Here is a 23,140-nt window from a genome sequence, read left to right as displayed (position 1 = left end):
TTGTTTCCACACATGAGCTTATATAACATAGTCTCTAAAAGGAAAAATTTAGGCAGAACCCTAAAGAGATGAGAGGTCTAGCAGAGGAAGAATATTTGAGGCACAAGGAATAGCAAGTTTAAAGGCCTTGTGGAAGTAGTGTGCTTGAGTTTGAGAAACAGCAGGGAGGATGGAGCAAAGTGGATGTGGGGAAAGTAATAGAAGATGAAAGATAGAAGCCAGATTACCAAAAATCTTTTAGACTAAGATAAGAATTTTGGATTTTTCAAGACAACCACAAGATTCATCCTTTTAAAATGTAGAATTCAGTGGTTTTTATTTTTTATTTTTATTTTTATTTATTTTTTTTTAATTCAGTAGTTTTTAAACTATTAATAGACTTGTGCCACCTTCACCACTATTTAATTCCAGAACATTTCATCACTCTGTACCCATTAACAGTCACTCCCCATTCCTTCCCATAGCTTCTGGCAACCCCTCATCTACTTTCCGTCTTTACAGGTTTGCCTATTTTGGATATTTCATACAAATGGAATCATACAATATGTGTTGTTTTGTGTCTGCTTTCTTTGACTTAGCATAATGTTTTCAAGGTTCATCTATGTTGCAGTATATATCAGAACTTCATTCCTTTTTATGTCCAAATAACATTCCATTATATAAATATATACCACATTTGTATATACATTTATTAGTTGATGGACATTTAGGTTGTTTCTACTTTTTGGCTAATATGAATAATGCTGCTATAAATATTTGTGTACAAGTTTTTACGTGGACATAGGTTTTCATTTCTCGTGGATAGATATCTAGGATTGGAATTTCTGGTTATATGGTAACTCTATGTTTATCCTTTAGAAGAACTGCCAACCTATTTTCCAAAGGGGCTGCAGCATTTTAGATTTCCATCAACGCTGTCTGAGGATTCTGATTTCTCCATGTCTTTATCAATACTAGTTATTATCTATTTTTTAATTATAGTCATTCTAGTGATTGTGAAGTGGTATCTCATAGTGTTTTTAATTGCATTTTCCTAATGACTGATGATGTTGTGCATCTTTTCATGTGCTTATTGGCCATTTGTATATTTGGAGAAATATTTATTAAAATTCATTGTCCACTTAAAAAAAATTTTTAGTGGTTGAATCATAAGTGTCTTTTTCCATGTTTTGGATATAAATCTTTTATCAGATATATGATTTGCAAATATTTTCTCCCATTCTTTGGGTTGTCTTTTTACTTCCTTAATGGTATCCTTTGAAGAACAAAAGTTTTTAATTTTGATGTAGTCTAAAATTGATTATTTTTTCTTTTGTCACTTGGCACTTTTGGCATTATACCTAAGAAACCATTGCCTAATCCAAGGTCATGAAAATTCATGCTTATGTTTTCTTCTATCATTTTTAGTTCTTACAAATAGGTCTGTATTCCATTTTGAGTTCATTTATTTTTGTATATGATGGGAGATAAGGATCCATCTTCATTCTTGTGCATATGGATATCCTGTTGGCCCAGTACCATTTTTTCTCCATTGAATGATTTTGTCGTCCTTGCCAAAAAGCCAATTGGCCATAGATTTATTTCTGGACTCTTAATTCTATTTCATTGGTCTAGATGTTTATCCTTATGCCAGGAGGACACTAGCTTAATTACTGTAGTTTTATAATAAGTTTTGAAATCAGGAATGGTAATTCCTCCAACTTTGTTCTCTTTTTTCCCTCAAGATTCTTTTGACTATTCTGAGTTCCTTGAAACTTCATTTCCTTGTGAATTTTAGGATTAGCTTGTTAATTTCCAGTAAGATCCAGTGTCTGTTTTGAAGATAAAGCCAGCAAGATATGTTGAAAAATTAAAAATGGAAATAAAAGAGAGAAGTCAAAGGATGACTCAGGTTTTGACTTGAGCAACTGGAAGAAAGGAATTGCCATTTACTGAGATGAGAAAGACTGTAAGAGGAGCATGTTCTTGGTGATTGGGGCAGGAATCTATCAGGAGTTCAATCAAGTATGAATGTTAAGTGTTAAGTATGAAATGCCTGTTAGACAGACATTCAAGCTGAGATGTTAAATAGGTATTTGGTATAAGAGCATAAGGATTCAGGGTAGAAGTCCAAGTAGTTTATATAGATGATGTTTAAAGACCAGAGACTGTATGGCATCATTTAGAGAAGGAGACTGGATAGAGAAGAAGTCTCAGGCCTGAATCTTGGGGGTCTCCAGTGTTAGATATTAGGGAGATGAGGTAATTCTACCAAAGAAGACTAGAAGGAACAGTCAGTGCATTTCCAGTAGGAGGGAAATCAACAGAGCATGATGTATGAGAGTCAAGTAAAGAAAATGTTTCAAGAGAAAGGACTGATCAAGTGCATCAAATATTGCCAATAGGTTGAATAAGATGAGAACTGAGGAATGATCATTGGTTTTGTCTGTGTGAAGGTCAATGGTGACCAAGATCTGTTTCAGTGAAGAGGTGAGAGTTAGCCTACTTGGAATAGATTCGAGAAAGAATGGAAAGAGAGGAAATGGAAACTTTGGATATAAACAACTCTTTCCAAGGAAATTTCCAAGGGAAGTAGAGAAATGGAGCATTAGTTACCTTGAAAGCGTTATGTTGTCAACAGAGACTTTTAAAAAGAAATTACTTTAGAAAATTCCAACCCTACAGAAAAGGTGACAGAATCATACAATGAATAACCATATATCCTTCACCTAGATTCACCAGTTTTTAATATCTTCTTCCATTTGCGCTTGCTCGTTCTCTCTCTCTCTCTCTCTCTCTCTCGCTCTCTCTCTCTCTTTCTCTGTCAGTGGTTTGCTAAACCATTTCAAAGTGAGTAGCAGACAGCATGACACTTTACCCATAAATACTTCAATTGCATATTCCAAGAAAATACATAATTCCATATCATCTAGTATCCAGTCACTCTAATTGTCTCAAAAAGTCTTTTATATATATATTTTAAATCTAAAAACTGGTCAAGATTCACATATTGCTATTGTTATATTTCTTTAGTATCTATTAATAGAAAAATCCTCTTGCCTTTTTTTAAAGATAAGTTTTATTTTTCAAAAGTTCAGGCCTGTTGTCCTCTGGTATATCTTACATTCTGGATTTTTCTAATTGTTGATGGTATAGTTTAGCTTATTTATTTTTCACCTATATATCCTATTAACTGGAAATTAGTCTAGAGGCTCAATTAGATTCAGGTTAAACATTTTTGGCAAGAATATCTTAAGTTATAATGTGTACTTCATATTATATCCCACCAAGAGGCACATAATGTTAGTTTGTCTACTGTAGTGATGCTAAATTTGACCTCTTAGTTAGAATGGTGATCGCCAGATTTCTCTATTATGTAATTAGTAAAAAACAAAACAAAACATCTGTGGGGTAATATTATAGTGCTACGCAAATATCTCATTCATCAAGGGAGGGCTTTTTTAAAAGATGAAAGTAAGTATAGCATGTTTATTTGCTTATGGAAATATCTAGAAAAGAATGGAAATTGACAGGAAAAAGAAGAGATGATGGCTGGAGCATTGGTCTTGAATAGATGAAAGAGGATAGGATTCAGTGCACAACCAGAGAACAAGGCTTTCAAGAAAACATAAACATTCTCCATGGTAATTTGAGGGAAGTAGGTTATAAGGATATGGATGTAGGTAGGATGGTGTGCACGATGGTGGGAGTTTGGGGAATTCTTTCCTAAGCATTTCTATTTGTTACTAACTATATAGTGATTATTTAAAATGTAAACTCAGTCAAATTTAGGGTTCCAGCCTTTCCCTTCTTTTTCCTTCGATGACATCTAAGTTCTTTAGAGTTTAAATTTACCGTGATCTAAGGAGAAGGAAGAATCTGGTCTATGATAATCTTTTGTTTCTGCTAGACATTAGTCACTTTCACATCTGCTTCAATATCTGGAATCCTCATATCATGACTTCCAGCTTTTACAGTCTGTGTTTATGGTGCCTCCCTGCCCTCAGGCCACCTGGCCTTGCAGCCACTTCTGGGGTCGAGGAAGACTCATAGAACTGTCACAGGTTCTTTCTTCTATAGAGTTTTTGCTGAATTGTTATGTATTTCTGGTACAAGGATTCTCTTAAGAAAACTGGCCGTCTTTCTGGGCTTTACTCCTTAAGGAAGCAAAATACATATCTGTCTTTAGAATCTCCCAAACCTATTTGAGGTTTCTATTGTCATTTCACATAGGGCTGAGCCTGGGGGAACCAGAGTGTAGGCTCCCTTCTCTGAGACTCACATCAGTGGCTAACTTCATTGCTCTTCTTTCCATCCTCAAATCTTTCTTCAGCCTAACTTTCAAACATGGATCTTCTCTCATTATGTCTTCTTCTCAATTCTGTTGTCTTGATATGGACTTTGTGCTGAGAACTTCATGTTTCTACTTCTTAATAGGAAATCTTTTCTCTCTTTCAAAAAACACTCACACAACCATACCAACAAAACAAAACAAAAGAAACGTTTGTAGGCTTTCAAGGTTACTATTTCAGGGAATTAAGAGCTTCCCTCCCCATATCAAACATCAAGGTTTCAGTTTAATGGTAGAAGAATAAAGGAATTCCCAAGAACAAAAATTTGTTGAGAGATATTTAAAATGTTATTCTACCCATGTATTATTAAGACACACATTTCCCCACAGTTATTCTCTGGTAATGGTGTATGAATATCTACTTCTAAAAGACCAAAACAAGTATTTTAGAATGTCCTAGAGGCATGAGTGACAGAATAGGAAAAGGTAGGCTCCAAAAAGAATGCAGGTTGAGATTTAAGGTGGAAGGGAAGATGCTCTGTTTTCATGCATCTTACTGATATTCAATCATGACTAGTCCGTGGAGTGGCAAATGTGAAGGGCGTGATTTTAAATGTCGTGAACTCATCAAGAAATGGACTGGGTTCCTTTGGAATCACATTTTATTTCGGCCTTCCTAAAGCAGAGAAAGCAGTTATATCACCCTTCTGATATTGTGAGGGAATTTACCAAACTTGCCATTTGGTGCTGCTGATCCTTTTAATGTGTATTCACGTGATGTGACTCAACATCATATTAATATCAAAATATGTACTGTCTAATTTACACATTTTTTTGTAGGCAAGAAGAAATAACTTCTGGGCTTAAAGTCAATTTAACAATATTTTATTAAAAAGGAATGATGTCAGAGAGCTTGTTTTAGAGAGTGTACTAAAAAATGACAATTCACTTTTAAATTTAGGGTGTAATTTCGGTATCATTTCTCTTCATACATAAATATTAGCTCTATCAGCATATTTATACATGCATATGATGTTACTGGTTGTATTATACTTATGCAGTAGTATGTGTCATAAGACATATTTATGTAGATGCCCTAAAGTTATGAAATCTTGGAGGACACTAGAAGCATAAATCAGTCCAGTGCTTCAAGATATGTTGCTGAATAGTGGAGGAGGTAGCCTCTCCTAGAGAATTCACTTGAATATTCTGTCCTAGAGGCAGCTTTTGTTTCTTAGGAACTTGCTTGATTTTAGGACTGATTCTTTTACTGCAGAAGCGCTTGGAATACTATCTGGTTGAAAATTGTCAAAGCAACTTTTCTCAGGGTATTTAAAACTGCTTATGTGAAGATTCTTTATAATGTATGTAACTGAAAGACACATTTGAGAGTGTCCACTATTTATTCTTATACATACATCCATTTAAGACAAATGTCTCCAAAAATAATTTGCATATGCCAAATGTATGCATTTTTTTTACTCAATGCTACACAGTTATGGGTTATAGCCTATACCTGAAATGCCACCTCTCTTTTCTATATCCATATAAATCCTTCTCTGAGGCCCCCATTCATCTTCTCCAGGAAGCCTTCTCTGATTCCATTAGCCCACAGTGATTTCTTTCTCTGATCTCCCGGAGCATTTACTATCTGCCTCACCCCTTTTGTTTTTCCTGTTTAGGCTTTGTAACCAGTCCTATTTCTATGGCTATTTAACTTGTTCTCTTTTTATGTCATGTCTCTTCAACTGGATTGCAGGCTTTTTGAGATCACGAGTCAAGTACAATAAATTTTCATGTTTCTTACATTGTTTAGCACATGATGAATGCTCACACTATAAGTGAATGAATGAAGCAAACATCAATTTCATACACCACCAACAAGAGGCCGTGGACACATGTGGTCTATGAACTAGGATTAGTATAAGATATATGTTTTCAGAAGATTATGGACTCTCAGGATGAGAAGGCACTTCGAGGGTCACCTAATTTATCCAGCACCCTGATGTGCAAATCTCCTCTGCAGGGCAGACTTGTTACCCTTTAGATGGAACATCTCCCATGATTCAGAAAGAATATCTTAAGCAACATGGAATTTTCAGATATTATAGTAAAATGGTTTAGCATGGTAAATTTTCAACCAGATTGTCTTGGTTCAAATCCACTTCTTCTTACTGTCTTTGGGGCTATGAACAAGTTCTTTAGTTTTAATTTCTTTACCCATAAAACTGGGATGATTTTACAAACTCACAATTTTTTATTTGTAATTCTAAAATTTTAAATCTGTGAAAGCTCAAAGTTTTTGTAACTCATTTGCCAGGAAAATCTGCCACATCTTAACTTAAGAAGAATCTAACTAAAATGAATATGTGGTTGCTTAGAGTCTTTGTGTACCCACCAACTGGTAAATATCCACATGTTTCTCTGCAGAAATATTTACATATTTGGCTATGGAATGCTGCCCCAGATCCTGCTAGGAGTGCTAATGTAGTATATGTACTCCATTAATTTTCTGAAAAAATTCTGAATGTGAAAATATATTGGTTTCCAAGAGGTTCAGATAAGGATCAGGGACCGCTATTACCTACTCACAGGATTGTTATGAGAATTAAATGAGATAATAGTTGGGAACCATTTAACACAGTGCCTCTCATCCAGTAAACCTTTAATAAATGTTAGCTAATGTTATTGGTACTTACATTTTAAATTAATCACATGAGACTTTTTGTGAAAATTTTTTTTCTTTCAACATTTTACGTTTAGTATCTGTAGTAGTGCTACTGCTATTTTTTTTATTCCCTAATGAACAAATGATTTTCCCAGGAAGCTAGACTTTAAAACATCTTTTAAAAAATGAAGTTTTATTCATGATTGGATTTTTATTATTGACTCATTTCAGAAGAGCCCTTGGGAATGTATTCATTTTAATTCATTTATTTGTCAATGGATATTGGGTAGTTTGTTCGTTCCTGGTGATGTGACATTAAACAAACAGACATTGTCCCTGCCTTCATACAGCTTATAGTCTAGTGGAAACCAATTAGTGTTATTCTTTGTTGATTTATTTTTTCATCTATTCAACAAATAATTATTGGGTCTTATTACACACAAGGCAGTGTTCTAGGCACAGGGCATATAGCAGTTACCAAGGCAGACAAAGTCCTTACCTCCATAAAATTTATTATTTTTTAGTGGGAAGAGATAGATTATTATAAAAAAACAAACAATATTTTCAGATGAAGATAAATTCAATGAAGAAAATAATATAGGCTGATGTGCTAGAGAGCAACTTGGTGTTTATAAGTGTGGAACAACTTTAGATGGGGTTGTCAGAGAAGGCTTGGTGAGGAAATGATATTTGAATTGAAACTATGTATTGGGTATAGATTTGACTGAATGTAACAGAGAACCAAAAAATAACAGAGGCCACCATAGCAATAAGACAAGAAAGAGAAATGACAGGCATCCAAATTGGAAAGGAAGAAGTAAAACTCTTGTTATTTGCCGATGACATGATACTATACATAGAGAACTCTAATGATTTCATCAAAAAATTGTTAGATCTGATTAATGAATTCAGTAAAGTAGCAGTTACACAATAAATATTCAGAAGTCAGTGGCATTTTTATACACCAATGATGAACTTTCAGAAAAAGAAATTAAGAAAACAATTCCATTTACAATTGCACTGAAAACTATAAAATACCTGGGAATCAAATTAATCAAGAAGGTAGAAGACCTGTTTTCAGAAAATTATGTCATTGAAAAAGGAATCAAAGAAGATACAAATCAATGGGAGCATATACCCTGTTCATGGGTAGGAAGAATCAATATTGTTAAAATGGCCATACTACCCAAAACAATCTATAGATTCAATGCAATTCTTATCAAAATACCAATGGCATTTTTCAGAGAGCTAGAACAAATAATCCTAAAATTTATATGGAGCCATAAAAACCCTGAATAGTCATGGCAATCTTGAGAAAGAAGAACAAAGTTGGAGGTATCATACTACCTGATATCAAACTATACTACAAGGCTACGATAATCAAAACAGCATGGTACTGGCATAGAAACAGATACGTTGATCAATGGAACAGAATAGAGAGTCCAGAAATAAATCCACACCTATATGGTCACTTAATATATGACAAAGGAGGTAATAATATATCATAAGGTAAAGATAGTCTCTTCAGTAAATGATGTTGGGAAAATTAGACAGATACATGCAAAAAAAAAAAAAAGAAAAAAAAAAAGAAGAAGCTGGACCATCTTCTTACACTGTATATAAGACTCAAAATGGATCAAAGACTTAAATGTAAGACCAGGAACCATAAAACTTTTAGAAGAAAACATAGGCAGTAAACTCTCTGATATTACTAACAGGAATTTCTTTTCAGATATATCTCCTCGGGCAAGGGAAACAAAAGAAAAAATAAACAAATGGGACTACATCAAACTAAAAGGTTTTGTACAGCAAAGGAAACCATCAGCAAAATAAAAAGACAAACAACTGTTTGGGAAAAGATATTTGCTAATGATACATCTGATAAGGGGTTAATATCCAAAATTTATAAAGAACTTATACTTCTCAACAACAAAAAAACAAACAATCCAATTAAAAAATGGGCAGAAGACCTGAACAGATACTTCTCCAAAGAAGAAATGCAGATGGTTAACAGACATATGAAAAGATGCTCAAGCTTGCTAATCATCAGAGAAATGCAAATTAAAACCACAATGAGATATCACCTCACACCTGTCAGAATGGCTTTCATCAATAAATCAAAAAAAACAGCAAGTGTTGGCGAGGATGTGGAGAAAAGGGAACTCTCATACTTTGTTAGCGGAATTGCAAATTGGTTCAGACACTATGGAAAACAGTATGGAGGTTCCTCAAAAAATTAAAAATGGATATACCTTTTGACCCAGCAATTACTCTTCTGGGAATTCATCCAAAGAAAACCAAAATAATAATTTGTAAAGATCTATGCACTCCAATATTCATGGCAGCACAATTTACAATAGCCAACATATGGAAGCAACCTGAATGCCCATCAACAGAAGATTGGATAAAGAAATTATGATTCATATATACAATGGGATATTATTCAGCCATTAAAAAAATGAAATCCTACCATTTGCAACGACATGGATAGACCTAGAGATTCTTATGCTGAGTGAAATAAGTCAGACAGAGAAAGATAAATACCATATGACTTCACTTATATGCAGAATCTAAGGAACAAAAAGAACAAACTAATCAAAAACAGACTCACGTCTACGGCCACCCTGAACGTGCCCGATCTTGTCTGATCTTGGAAGCTAAGCAGGGTCGGGCCTGGTTAGTACTTGGATGGGAGACCACTTAGGAATACCAGGTGCTGTAGGCATTTAAACAACAACAACAACAACAAAAATTAGACTCACAAATATAGTGGATAATTTGGTTATGGACAGAGTGGAGGGGGTTTGGGTGGCTGGGAGAAAGGGATGAAGGATTAAAGGAGTACAAATTAGTTATTGATAGTTGGGCACAGGGATGGGGAGCACGGCATAGGGAATGCAGTTAGCATTAATATGATGGCTAAGTGGAGGGTAAGGGGAGGGAGGGAGCAATTGGGGGAATCATTTTATGAACAATATAAATGTCTAACCAATGTATACTTAAAACTAATTTAAATAAATAAATTTATTTAAAAAATAATAGAGGCCTAAAACACAATAGTTAATTTTTTTCTTACCAAGTGTTTTTGATAGTCTCTTTCACCAAGTTGTCTGGGGCCTACATTCCTTCTATGCTCTCGTTCTACCATCCCTTGAGTGTCATCTGCATGGTCCAAGATGACTAACCACTAGGTCTACACTATAACCCACAGGAAGGAAGAAAGGGAAAGAAGAAAGACATCCCTTTGTAAAAATGTATCCCCTTTAAAAAATCACCCCAAAATTGAACACATCATTTCCCTTACACCCTATTGGCCAGAATATAGTCACAGGGCCACAACTAATTGTCTTCTACAAAATGTAGTTTTTACTTGGGTAATCAAAGCTGGGTAGTAAACACTCAGCTAAAATTATTACTATGGCAGAAATGGATATTGATATTAGAGGACTAGCAGTCTCTGCCACAGACCTGGATAATTAACTGGAGCCTAGGGAAGAACATCTTGGGCAATAACATTCCACACAGAAAGAATAGAATTTCAAAGACCCTGAGCAGAGGAGAATTTTCCATGAAGATAAATGACACTTAAGTATCAGGGCATTTCATTTGCCTTGGTCCATTCCAATGCCCTGAACTTAATTTTATATTATTGTACCTAAATTGAATAAGCTTCAGGCCCTACAAAACCTTGAGCAGCCCCTGGCCCTGAAGAAGGAAAGCGGTTGGCATATTAGTGATTGAAAAGAGGCCAATATGTATGGAACAGAGTGAGCAAGAACTAAATGAGATTGGGGAAGGATGTGGGGACTAGCTCGTGTAGGATTTTGTATGGAAGGAAGGTTAGATTTTATTTTCATGTAATAAGAAACCACTGGAGAATTGTAGGGAGGAAGAAATGAAATTTGATTTATGTTTATCCTGAAGGAGATACGTAAGAGAATATTCATTGAAAAATTTAAAACAACCTAATGTACATCAACAGAGAATGGATTAATAAATTGTGGTATATTCAAAAGGGAAATATTTTAAAGTAATGAAAAAGAATGAATTAGTTATTATATCAATGTGGGCAAATCTCAAAAATATGAAGTTGAGCAAAAGAAGCAAATTGTAGAAGGTAACGGTATAATTTCATTTACGTATGATTTTATTTATATAAAATTTAAAAGCATTCAAGTCAGTATATTAGTAAGGATATATATTGTAGAAAAGACTGCTAGTTGTCTATCCAATATCTAGTTTCCCCTCTTTTATAATAGCAGAACCCTACTTTACTGCGGTGAGAATGTGTCCAAGTGGAAAACTACATTTTTGAGCTTCTCTTGCAGCTACATAGGTTGTGAAATGTTTCTGAAAAATAGGAGGTAAGAGGAAGTTGTTGGGTAGGGCTCTTGAAAAAGATCCTTAAAAGGAAGAAAGATTCAGATGACATGCGTTCTTTTGTTCTTGATTCTTTCTTGTTTTTCTTGCCTGGAAATAGGTGGATCACCATGATTGAAGTTGGAGCAACCGTATTGCAATCACCATGGGAAAATCAAGAGAATTCCAGGTAATTTGACTGTTACCAAATCAACTTCACTGTCTCAGCTGCCTACTCCAAGTCTCTCAGTTATATAAGAAAAATAAACTTCCATTTCTCTTTAAACCACTGTGATTTGGGTTTTCTATTACATGTAGCTGAATTCAACTCTAATTGATATGCATAAATCTAAACATTTAATAAAAATAAATAAAATCCCATCTATGGACTGAAAATCACTAAATTCAGGACAGCTATTATCTCTGAAGTGGGAGTAACAAGAATGGAACTGGGGATGGGTACATAGGTCCTTCAATTATATTTTATTTCTTAAAGAAAAAGAGCTGAAGCAAATATGACAAAATGTTAATATTTTTAAAAGTTGGGTGGTGGATACATGGGTATTCATTACTTTTTTGCCTTTTTATATGTGTGAATTATTTCATTTAAAAAACTGAAGAAACAATGGAAATTGGAAGTTCTGTAGCAATACAGGTGAAAGATGATGGTGGCTTGGATTAGATTAGAGAGAATATATTTGGAACATAGTTGAGGGTTGAGCCTACAAGATATCATGTTGAATCGGAAGGAAGTTGTGAGCGAAGGAGGAAAATCAAGGATGACCCTAGTGTTTTTGGTTTAAGCAACTGGATAGATGGTGGTGCCACTTATTGACATGAGGGTGACTGGAGAAGAAGCAAATTTAAGAAGGGTGACAAGGAAAAGTGATTGGGGACAGTTAAGATTGAGATGTCTAAGTGGAAATATCAAGTGGGCAAGTTGGTATAGGAGACTATAAATCCAGGGCTTGTTCAAGGACTTTTAGGAAATGGAATCGGATTGGTTTTATCTGTGTATTCACATGGACTCTTGTTTATTATCTCTCCTTTAACCCCTCTGGTAGGGATTTGGAACTCGCAAAAAGAAATGGCGTCTGGTAGGGCAGTCCGTTGTGACAGAGTCGGGATAATTCTTTGTAAGGTCGGTCATACTCTTTTTGAGGTGGCTCCTTGGAAGTGAGTATAAGATGAAAATGAGTTTAATAATCAGCGATCATCAGCATGAATTTCAATGCATTTTTTGGTCATTTAGACAAGGATCTGGACTTTTAAACTTGGAAGTGTGAAGGAGAGGGAATCAACCTAACATTCATTCTGCTGAGCCTAACATTGTGCTTAGTTAGTATCTTTCCTAAGTTCAAGGGTGCAAAGAGTCTAATATTTAATAAATATTGTAGTCAAAGTTGTGTATAAGTATCCAAGTAAAAATTTCACTAATCTTTTAGGAGAGCTCTCTTTGCAACATATAAAAATAAAGGTGACTATTTATTGAGAGCCTAGTATGTGCCAGACAGTTTACACACATAAATTTATATTCATCCTTGTGAAACTTTTATGAAGTAGGTACTTTTATTAGTCTATGTTACTTAACATTTTGGGGACTCAGTTTTCTTATTTCAAAACCAAGGATTATAAAAGTATATATGTCAAAGATTTTTTTTCTACAGGTACATTTTGATCAAGATGATACCTGTGGGATATTTTAATACCATAAATAGAAGCTAACAGAGAAATGAATTGTACATTGTCTGAGAAAAGTGATAGATGTAAAAAAATTCAGGCTTGAGTGAAGGGCTCTAATTCTTATCTAGAAAGAGCACTTTTATTGAAATACAGACATATACAGTGGCACATTCTTAAATAAATGGCTTTAATATGTAAAAATTCAGTGTAGGGAAACCAAACTGTGATTAAAATTTAAAAGCTTTGATAAATAGCTTTTAAATTAATTGTATGTGTGTGTGTGTGAGAGAGAGAGAGAGAGACAGAGAGAGAGAGAGAGAGAGAGAGAGAGAGAGAGTGAGATATTTCTGGGTAAAAGTTTTCTGGCTTATGGTAGAATCTTTTGTCCAAATAGTCATTGATTTTCATGTCTTCTGAATATTTTCCAATTTCAGGTTATTTCAGTTTTAAGTTGTAGAAAAATAAATTGCATAGAAATGTCAACGTAAAAGACTGCAGCTAAATGTAAAAATTTAAGTGCTCACAATCAAAAATAATAAGATCACTCCTATGAAATTAGAAGAGACTCATCAAAGTAAAAGTAGCTGTGACTATGGACTATGAAAATATAAAGGGATTAACATATGTGATAATAGGCTAATTAAACCTTAGCTTTTCACTGTGGTGATTTTATAGTATCTTCTTCTTGTTGCCAGTTTAGAAGCTGCCAGCTAATATTTTCTTAATAGCAAAAGGAGACAATATGTGTTTCACTGTCTCACTCATAACATTTAATGCAGACATTATTAGGATACTACATGGAGGTCAAAAAGGACCATATTATTTGGAAAGCCTGGGGAATGGTAGGAAAGGAGGGAGGGAATGTGTTTTAAAACAAAACCCAACACAAATCCTCAGAAGAAATATTTAACTAGAATTTGTACAGAAAAAGTCTACTTGTCTTGATAGACTAGCCTGCCCCTGTAATAAAACCTCCCAAAGTCAACAGTTCATAAAGTCTTTTGTTCTAGTAAAAGGGTCTTTAATTTTTAACACAAACTCATACTTTGGTATGCATGGGCTTAAGTAAAATTAGAAGACATGTATATAATAGGATTTAATGGATTATCATCTGCATTTTCCAAAGATGTCAGCTTCTCTCAGCTCTGATGGAGTAGCACTTAATGTAAATTTAATTTGAAGTGATGTATGTAAGGCTTGAGGTGGTACTCCGTGATTCCCTAACTGCCTGGAGAGCCTCTGTGGGTAGCATCTGGATTTGGCGGCTCCACATGCCCGGCAGCATCTACTAACTAGGATTAATGAGGTAGCCTGTTCACCAGTGATCCAGAGGAGGTATGCTACATTTACTCCCAACAATATGAATAGGAGGGCTAGTTTCCTTTGGGGGCACATTGTATGATGAAACTTAATGATGGACTTGATATTAGATGTAATAAATATACTGTATTAGAAGCACTTTTGCTTTGTCAAATTTAAATGTTATTTAATCATAAAATTGTGTTTGGTGGTAGGGTCGGCATGAAGATTTTAATGTATGTGTGTGTGTGCACGTGTAAGTGTGTGTATGATGACACTTTTACAGCTAATTCTATTTTATTTGTTTTTTTAATGAGACCAAAATATTAAATTGTCCCTTCATTACATTAAATAAAATTTCAGGGGTTTAAAATAAAACTTCATTTTTAGAATTTATTAAACTATTTAAACAGGTTTGTTTCTAACTTTGTGTGTGTGTGTGCATGTGTGTGTGTGCGTGTTTGTGAGAGAGAGAGATTGCATAGATATTGTGTATGTATTTGGTGTGGGTAAATCAGAGACTGCTGAATAAGGCAAAACTTCTTAATCCATTCTCAACTCATTTAGGCATCAAAATTTTATTTTGTCTTTGTGTCTAACTGAGCATTGAATAAAATCACAGCTAATTTCAAATTCCCTTTGTCATCATGGTTTTCAGCCAAAAGTCTATAATAAATGGTCAGAAGATGAGCTGAGACTGAATGAATAGTGAGTGGTATTCATCAGCCAAACATAGAGTCCAGATCCAATTATATGTATTCATTAAGTGATAATGATATCATGGTCTTTAACTAGAAGAAAAGAGTGTAATTGAATAATAACAGTTGTACAATCCCAACGGAACACACTTTCCATCCCAGCCCAGCGACCCTCGGGGATGATGCAGGATTGATGGAATTCTATTACTCTTTGATAGATTTATTATGAAAGGCTGAGTGGACTTGCAGCACCACTTTGTCACTCACACTAATCAGTATCGTAAGGGCCCCGAGCGGGCAGGCTTTTGTATCCCTTTGACAAAGACAAGGTTAGGGGAGGATGACAGACACCCAGACCTTTACAAACCCATACTGCAAGATAAAATGGGCCAGCTGAGCTCTGAGCTGGGACAGAATTTTAATTTGTTTATCAATGGCTCTCACATGTGCAAGACCATAAGGATATTTGTCAGAGGAGTAACACTGAGGCTAAACTCTTTTGTTTGGCAAGTGGAGCTTGGAAAAATATTTATTGAACTGTAAAAAACAGGCTAAATGGGGGGGAAAAGGTAAGCGTCTAAAGAGTTGGGAAATAATTCACATTACTATACATATAATCTGAGCCTAACAGTTTATTTTGATTTCGACTTTTAAAAAAAGCTTTCCTATATTGCTTTTATAAAAAGGTGATTCTAAGAGCAAGAGAACAGTAATGAGAAATTTTTTTTCCACTTCGATTTCTCTGATTTCTATAGAGAATCTAAAAACTGTGAAAGGACCGGTGGGGGCATTTTTTTTAATGGACGGGGTGGGTGTTAATTTTGGGGGGTTGTTGTTTGTAAACAACATTGTATAATTTAGCAGCATAAAACAGCCAAATTTGCCAAACACTTTTTATATGTAAAAAGTACTTTTTGTGCCTGCCAGCGGGGTTCTATCAGTAACAGCTTTTCAAATTTAAATGCAGCTTGCTCTCCTGCATCTGTAGTCAGAGCCCACTGGATGTGTAGCAAACTAGATAATTTGTTGTGCTAATGATTGGAGCAAGAATTGAGAAGGCAAGACTGGCATCCACCAGGCCCGCTTAGCATGGTGGCTGCCAGGGTTTATTTTTTGGTTATTGTTGTCAAATGATCCTTATTTGTAATCTCTTTTTCTGCCTGAAATCCCCTTTTATTTTTCAGAATTGTGGTTTGCATCGGAAGAGAAGCCTGTGAATTCAGAGTCTGGGCTTGCCGAGGCCTGAATGTTCCTGTCCATAGAAACAGAAATCTGGCCTGGGCCACTCTCTTGTGTGAATCCGAAATGCCAGCTCCTCTCTATCAGGTTGGTTTTGTCTCTTGTATCTCTGCGAAGGCAGGCAGGCAGCGTGGTCACCTGTGAACGCAGCAGCCACAATTGGTTTAGCTGCCTCACTGATAAATGTGCCTTGGATAAACTACAAAGGGATTATCAGCGTTCCCAGTAGCTAAAGGTGATTTTCAAGAAGAGGGGGGATTGCTTCAAACTGTTCTCCTTGAATTTCATTTTAATATTTTGCTCGACAGAGCACAGAGCCGATGGATATGCACATATTTAACTCCAATGACCAATGTGGTACCATCTCTGAAAACTTGGAGCCCGATTCTGTGTCTTCTTTTGGATTCCATTTTGCTCAGGGTTGGACATTCTCCAAAAGGTCAGCCAGGAAACATCCCTGGATGCCAGACATCAAGCAGAGGCTCTCAGGCCACCAGGCCATTGGTATTCATTCATTCCTCCTAGAAATGGGTACAAAGTAAAGGTTAATTCCGACCATTTGGCAAATGTTTGCCTGTCCACTGAAGTTATATAAACCAGTCCATGCTGACTGACTGCAAAACTACATCTATTTCATCTTTCACAAATAACCCAGCTGAACCAAAAATCAGACCTCTACTGAAGAAAATTAGGGTTTATGGGAAATTACACCAAGAATAACTGAGAATTAGACTTAAAATTAGTAACATACTTTTAGGGCACTGTCTAATACACATTATGAAGACATTTATTTATTTTTTAATTGGGAAGAAGAACTGGAAAGATCACGTGCTAGAGGTATTATGAAACTTATCTTTAATAGCCTCTTTTAACCTAAAAGTATAATCTCAGATGGTCTCATTTGAGTTTCATGTTATGGAAAGGGGGAGGGATTTGTAATAGTAATAGCTACTATTTATTGATTGCTCTGTGCTAAGTATTTTCTTTACTAGCATTATCTTAATTAATCCTTACAAAACACTATGAGGTAGAAACTGTTATTAGCCTCAGTTTTGAGAAAAGGGAAATGAAGTTTAGGGAAGTGGGACAACTAGGTAAAGTCACATAGCTAGGAAAGGGCAGTTGGTGTTTGGACTCAGGTCATCTTCCAAAGTCATTTGTACTTACCCACTGCACTACACTGCCTCCTCAAATTGTCTGGCTCTGTTCTGCAGCGTATTAACTATATGTATAAACTCTCCTTGGTAAAATCACATAACCTTTCTAAACTGTCTCCTCATATTTAAAATGGAGATAATCATACTTACCAGATATGTTTACATGTGAAAATATATATAACAATACAACGCTATATGCATCTAGTTATTATGTTGAAAAAAGATAGCTTTAACTGAAGCAAATAACACAGTGGCCAAATAAATCTTTAAAAACATCATTTTTTAAGTGACTTCACTCTTTTTACACTCTACAATGACTCTCTATTCCTATTAGAACAAGTTCAGACCCCTTTGCCTAGAAATAAGCCTGGCCGCTCTTTATCCATTTAGCCTATGGTCTTATGGGGCAGAACCTTCTGTCTGGACTGTCTTTTTACTGTTACCTTTTGTGGTAGGCTGAATAATGGCCTTCCAAAGATGTCTATGTCCTAATCCCCAGAGCCTGGGGAACCTGCGAATGTTACCTTACTTAGGAAAATGGACTTTGCAGATGTGATTAAGTTAGGATCTTGAGATGGGGAAATGATCCTGGATTATCCCTGTTGGCCCAATGATATAATCACAAGGGTTCTTATAAGAGGGAGGCAGGAGGTCAGAGTCAGTAGCAGGAGATGTGACAACAGAAGCAAGAAGGTGGAGTGATATGATAAAAGGGCCAGGAGCCCTGGCATTCAGAAGCTGAAAAGGCAAGAAAACAGATTCTCCTCTGAAGCCTTCAGAGGGAACACAGCTCTGCTGACACCTTGGCTTTTATGGACTTCTGACCTCCAGAGGTATAAGAGAATAAATTTGTATTGTTTTAAACCATTAAGTTTATGGTAATTTAGTACAGAAGCAATAGGAAACTAACTCACTTCTCATGCCATGATCATTCGGACCGCTGCTCTTTTGCCCAAGCTGTTGCCCTCATCCGAAATGTCCTTTTCTTTCTCCCTTTACTTTGCTAAACCTCACTTTCAAGCTCAAGTCCCATCTAAAACCTACAGCAGATGAATTGTTTGCCACAGAATCAACAGACCACTTGACCTTATTCTGGCATATATTGCTTATTTATGCATTGATTCCTCAGGTATTTGTCCAACACCTGCTAGATGCTGGACATATGCCTTCAAGAAGTTCATGGTCTAAGAAAGGAGGCAACTGGTTACTCAATGCATCTATGAGAGAGGTGACTATGGAAGGCTACATATGTGGAGGGGTAACTGACCAATTTGGGGTTGGGCAGGGGAGGCTTCATGGAAAACTTGGTGATTGGGAGGAGCTTTAGATCTCGAATTGTTCATGTTTTCAATCTTAATATTTCTAAAAACATTGGAGAAGAATAGTAGAGTGGTAAAGAGAGTAAAGAGTATGGCTCTAGAATTAGCATATATGAATTAGAACTAAGCTTTGCCACTCCCTGGTCAGTTTCTCCATCTGTAAAATGGGAATGGTGGTAATATTAGTAGCTCCCCCATCCGCTGTAATCCACTTACAGCAATGCCAGTAATGTAGTAAGCAATAAGCACTTAGTAAGTGTTTATTACCCTTTAAATTCTTCAAGAGTGCATAGTGCTGCCATATTGGTCTCCTTTTGCATTTATACATAAACAGAGTCCAGATCGATCTCTCTCTCTCTCTCTCTCTCTCTCTCTCTCTCTCTCTCTCTCTCTATCATCTATCTCTCTATCTATCTATCTATCTATCTATCTATCTATCTATCTATCATCTGTCTGTTTTTCTCTCTGTCTGGCCCTGCACCTAATCTTGTACTTGAAGTATTGCATTCTTTCTTTCTTTTTTTCCTCAAACAGTCTCTAGAATTGTATAAGCTTCTCTCCCCACATAGGAGTTAAGCGTGTGAACTCTGAAGCCAAGCTGCCTGGATTCAAAGCTAGTTCTGCTACTTACTGGTCTTGTAGTCTTTCTGGTTTTCTTATCTGGAAAATGGAGTTGATAATAATGCTACCTACTTTATGGATAGTCGAGAGGATTGATTTTAGTAAGCATCCAGTAAGTTTTAGCCATTCTTATTAGTTATCGAGAACCTTAAGAAGTCTCTAAGGCTGTTAAAGCAAGAATAGCAGTTATGAGAGTAGGCTAGTGTACAAACCTCATGAGAGTAGAAACTGGCTTGTCTTGTTCACTTCTCTATCCCCAGAACTTTAAAAAGATCAACGCATATTATATTCTTAATTACTGTGCCAGATTGTTTCACTTATTACATATTATTTTATTCTTATATTTTTATTTTTTCTATCTTATCTGTCCAACTAGATTGTGATAATAATAGCTTATTATTTAAGTAGTACTGCATAGAATTATTTATTCTTCTAATAAATATTTATAGTACATGATAGGTACCCAATACAATATTTCTAGAATTAAATCACGACTAATCTGTTCAAATGCAAAAATATTGAGACCTAGTCTTTTCTGACTATCTTTTGTTTTTTGGTAACATCTACATAGGATAAGTCTAAGGTGCATTTTGGCATGGTAAGAACTACACTAACTACACAAACAGAAGAATCAATACATTGACTACAGAGAGAGAGTGTTGTCCTCACCATCACAGAGTTATCGATCATCTCCTTTGCATAAGCACCTGCTATTCAGGGCACAATGCAGGTGGGCTCACAAGGGGAAGACATGGTAGTGTGAGAGAAAGGAATTGATTTAGGAGTCAGGGAATCTTGATCCTGCTACTCTCAGTTTATCCTCTGCCTCTCTCTGTGAGTGTGGGTGAATCATTTAACCACTTGGAGCCTCATTTTGCTCACCTGTAAAGAGTCATTAGTACTATCTGCATGTATTACTTTACAAGATTGTTGTATTAAATTATGTATTAAATTTTGTGAAAAAGCACTTTGTAATTCTTGTCTACCTCAGAACTACTGTGTAAAACAAGAACATTTAAAAAAAGAATAAGAGAGCCAAGAGAACATATATAAAAATGAGAGAGGGGAAGCGAGAGAAAGCTATTACAAAGGAAAATTCTAGATATAGAAATTAAAAAAACAAATTATGTGCGTATACAAATAAATGTGGCAAGAAAAGAAACAACTATGAAATAAATATTAAATAAATAAAACAAATATTTTTTAAAAAGAACTACTGTAGCACTGGTATATAATAGGTGCCCATAAATGTTTACTCTGTGAATTAATAATTCTATATAGAATTCTATAAAGAAGTTATAATTACTACAATCTAAGATCAGACAGAAAAATAAAAAAGTATGATAAAGAGTATAAAATAATGTATAAGAAAAGTTTGGCATGATGTTTAAGGATGTATTCGAGATGTGTCCTAAATCTGACCATTTCTCATCGTCTTCCACCATCTTTACCTGTTCTATTGCAATAAATTCTAACGGATCTCTTTGTTTCTACTCTTGCCCCCTTATAGTTAATTTTTACATACAATGGACAGCATGATCTTTCAAAAACGCATGTCATATCACGTTACTCCCTTACTTCTAGTCCTCTGACGGCTTCCCATTTTACTCTTAATAAAACCCAAGTTTTCACTATGGCCAGCGTGATTTGGCCCCTGCCTACTTCTCTCCAATCTTGTCTTTTATTACATTTGCCCTTATTCACTGTGTGTTCCAGCCACATTGGTCTTGCAGTTCTCTGAACAGATGCAACCTTTTCCTGCCTCAGGGCCTTTACACTTTCCCTTCTCTCTGCTTGTTCTGCTCTTTCCCTAGATACTTGCACGGCTTGCTCCTCATCATTCAGGTCTCAGCTCAAACGTCATCTCTGCAGATAGGGATTCCCTGGCCATCTGCCTAAGATTGCCTCCCCAGGCTCCTATTTTACCACTCTGAAAATTATAGAATTCCTTTGTTAACTTACTTGCTTATTATAATTGCTGCCTGTTTCCCTTTGAAAAACATGAAAGCATCAGGAAGATGAAGACTTCATTTTCTCCTTATTCCAGCCTGTTTTTTTAATCCTTATTATAAAATTCTTTTTTTCCTCTTCTTTATGATTTTTTGCTTATCGCTTTCTTTATTGCCATTTTCATTTGCTTCCTTTTCACACGTATTTCTCCTATTTAGGAAGGTTAAATCAGTTTTGAAATTCATAGGGCCCTGCTGTCCTAGTCATTTAAAAGAACAGTGTGTTTTCACACAGAGGATTCACATTCCAAAGTTCCCTGGCTCATTCAAAAAAAACATTAAAATAACAAATATTTTTGCCAAAATTGTACATGCCATAATAATTGGCTCATTCACTTCTTAGAATTCTATGAAACATTGCCTCAGAATAATGTTGTTTTGCCATGTGGCGTGTGTGTGTGTTTACATTCATCTGGGAATATCTATAGATATTAACACTATTCTTGGAAGGAGGCATACCTACTTAAAGCACACTTCTTTCCTCTTGCCCCACATTGCCACATCTCTTTTGTCCTAAATAACTGGAATGAAAATGTTTATTTTTATTTTAAATGAAAGAGGCTGCATCTCTTTGGCATAGCCCTTACTAAGCCCTGCCCATTTGCCTGCTTGCCACTGATTGGCATGGCTACATCTTGGGTTCTGGGTTTAGCTCTTCTCTCTCTGTTGCAGTTCATTTTTCTCCTCTGTTGCCTAATGTAACACAATGTGCAGAAAACCCCTGGCATTGTTTTCTGGGTGTATGTATTGAATTTTCCCAGAAACTCTCCTGGTCTATCAAACATTCTCATCCCTTCTCTGTGCTTTTATAACTGCCTATACATGCCACACTCAACACATTGCTCTTCCTTGGTTTTACAGGTCATGGATCCCTAGCACTTACCCACCACTGCCCAGCCCAAAATGGGCTGTCAGTTATATTTGTCAAATAAATGCTTTGTGACTATTTTTAATTTTCCTTTTGAGATTTTGATCTTCTTTTGGTTCGAGCATTCACATTTCTTTAGGTATAATCAAGTGGTAAGGGGGCCTGCATCACCCTGACTTTCAGAGAAAAGACCCTCCCCACAAGACAGATGCCTCTGACTATGCAGTGCAGCTTGCCCATGTAAACCTCTTGCATTGTTTGGAGATTCTATCCCATGCCAAGAATCTAACCACCCACAAGCAGGCATATTGCTGTCCAAACAGATGGACAAGGGATATAGGCAGGCCAAAGCCCATGGATGAACATGAAATGAATTGGGGCAGAGAAGCCAAGGGTATTGGAAATGAATGCTAGTCCTTGCCATGCAGTGTCCAACATAAGAATGAACCAATGTGGATGAGGTTTTGACAATGAGGTGCAAACCAAAGGTAAAGTGTGAATGAGTGCAATGAGGTGAATGTTTTAAGTTGTATGAAAGGCTCCAGGAACATGAGTAGCTCTGAAATGTTCAAGTTAGCCTAGCAGGGGGAGTCAATATCATCTTCAGCTGAGTCAGTTCTGAGATTCCACATGCAGTCTAATCATCCATTAGTCATTCATTCATTCGGTCAACAAATATTTATTGAGCATCTGGCATGTGCCAGACACTGGTAGGTACCAGGTAGGTAAACATCTAGGAACAAGATTCACATACGTTCTGCCCTGTAAGAACTTACATTCCGTAATTAATTCCATAATTAGTTATTCAGTTACAGTTAAAAGTGCCATGAAGGAGAAATACAGAGAACTAAAATGATGTATAGTGGAGGCTCTTAGTGTGGAGAACCTGGAAAGATGTCTCTGAGGAAGTGATATTTAGGTTGAAATCTGAAGAATGTGTGGAAGTTAAA

At 35.9% G+C, this 23,140-nt stretch overlaps 1 pseudogene; it reads left to right on the top strand.

Moving 5' to 3' along the window:
• The first annotated feature begins 9,549 nt into the window (after positions 1 to 9,549).
• LOC111745311 lies at positions 9,550 to 9,663 on the top strand (annotated as a pseudogene).
• The last annotated feature ends 13,477 nt before the right edge of the window (positions 9,664 to 23,140 follow it).

This window comes from Pteropus vampyrus, unplaced genomic scaffold (assembly GCF_000151845.1).
Source record: "Pteropus vampyrus isolate Shadow unplaced genomic scaffold, Pvam_2.0 Scaffold151, whole genome shotgun sequence".
In the NCBI taxonomy this organism is placed as follows: Eukaryota; Metazoa; Chordata; class Mammalia; order Chiroptera; family Pteropodidae; genus Pteropus; species Pteropus vampyrus.
Note: the sequence above shows the minus strand (reverse complement) of the source record. Positions and strands in the feature narration are given on the sequence as shown.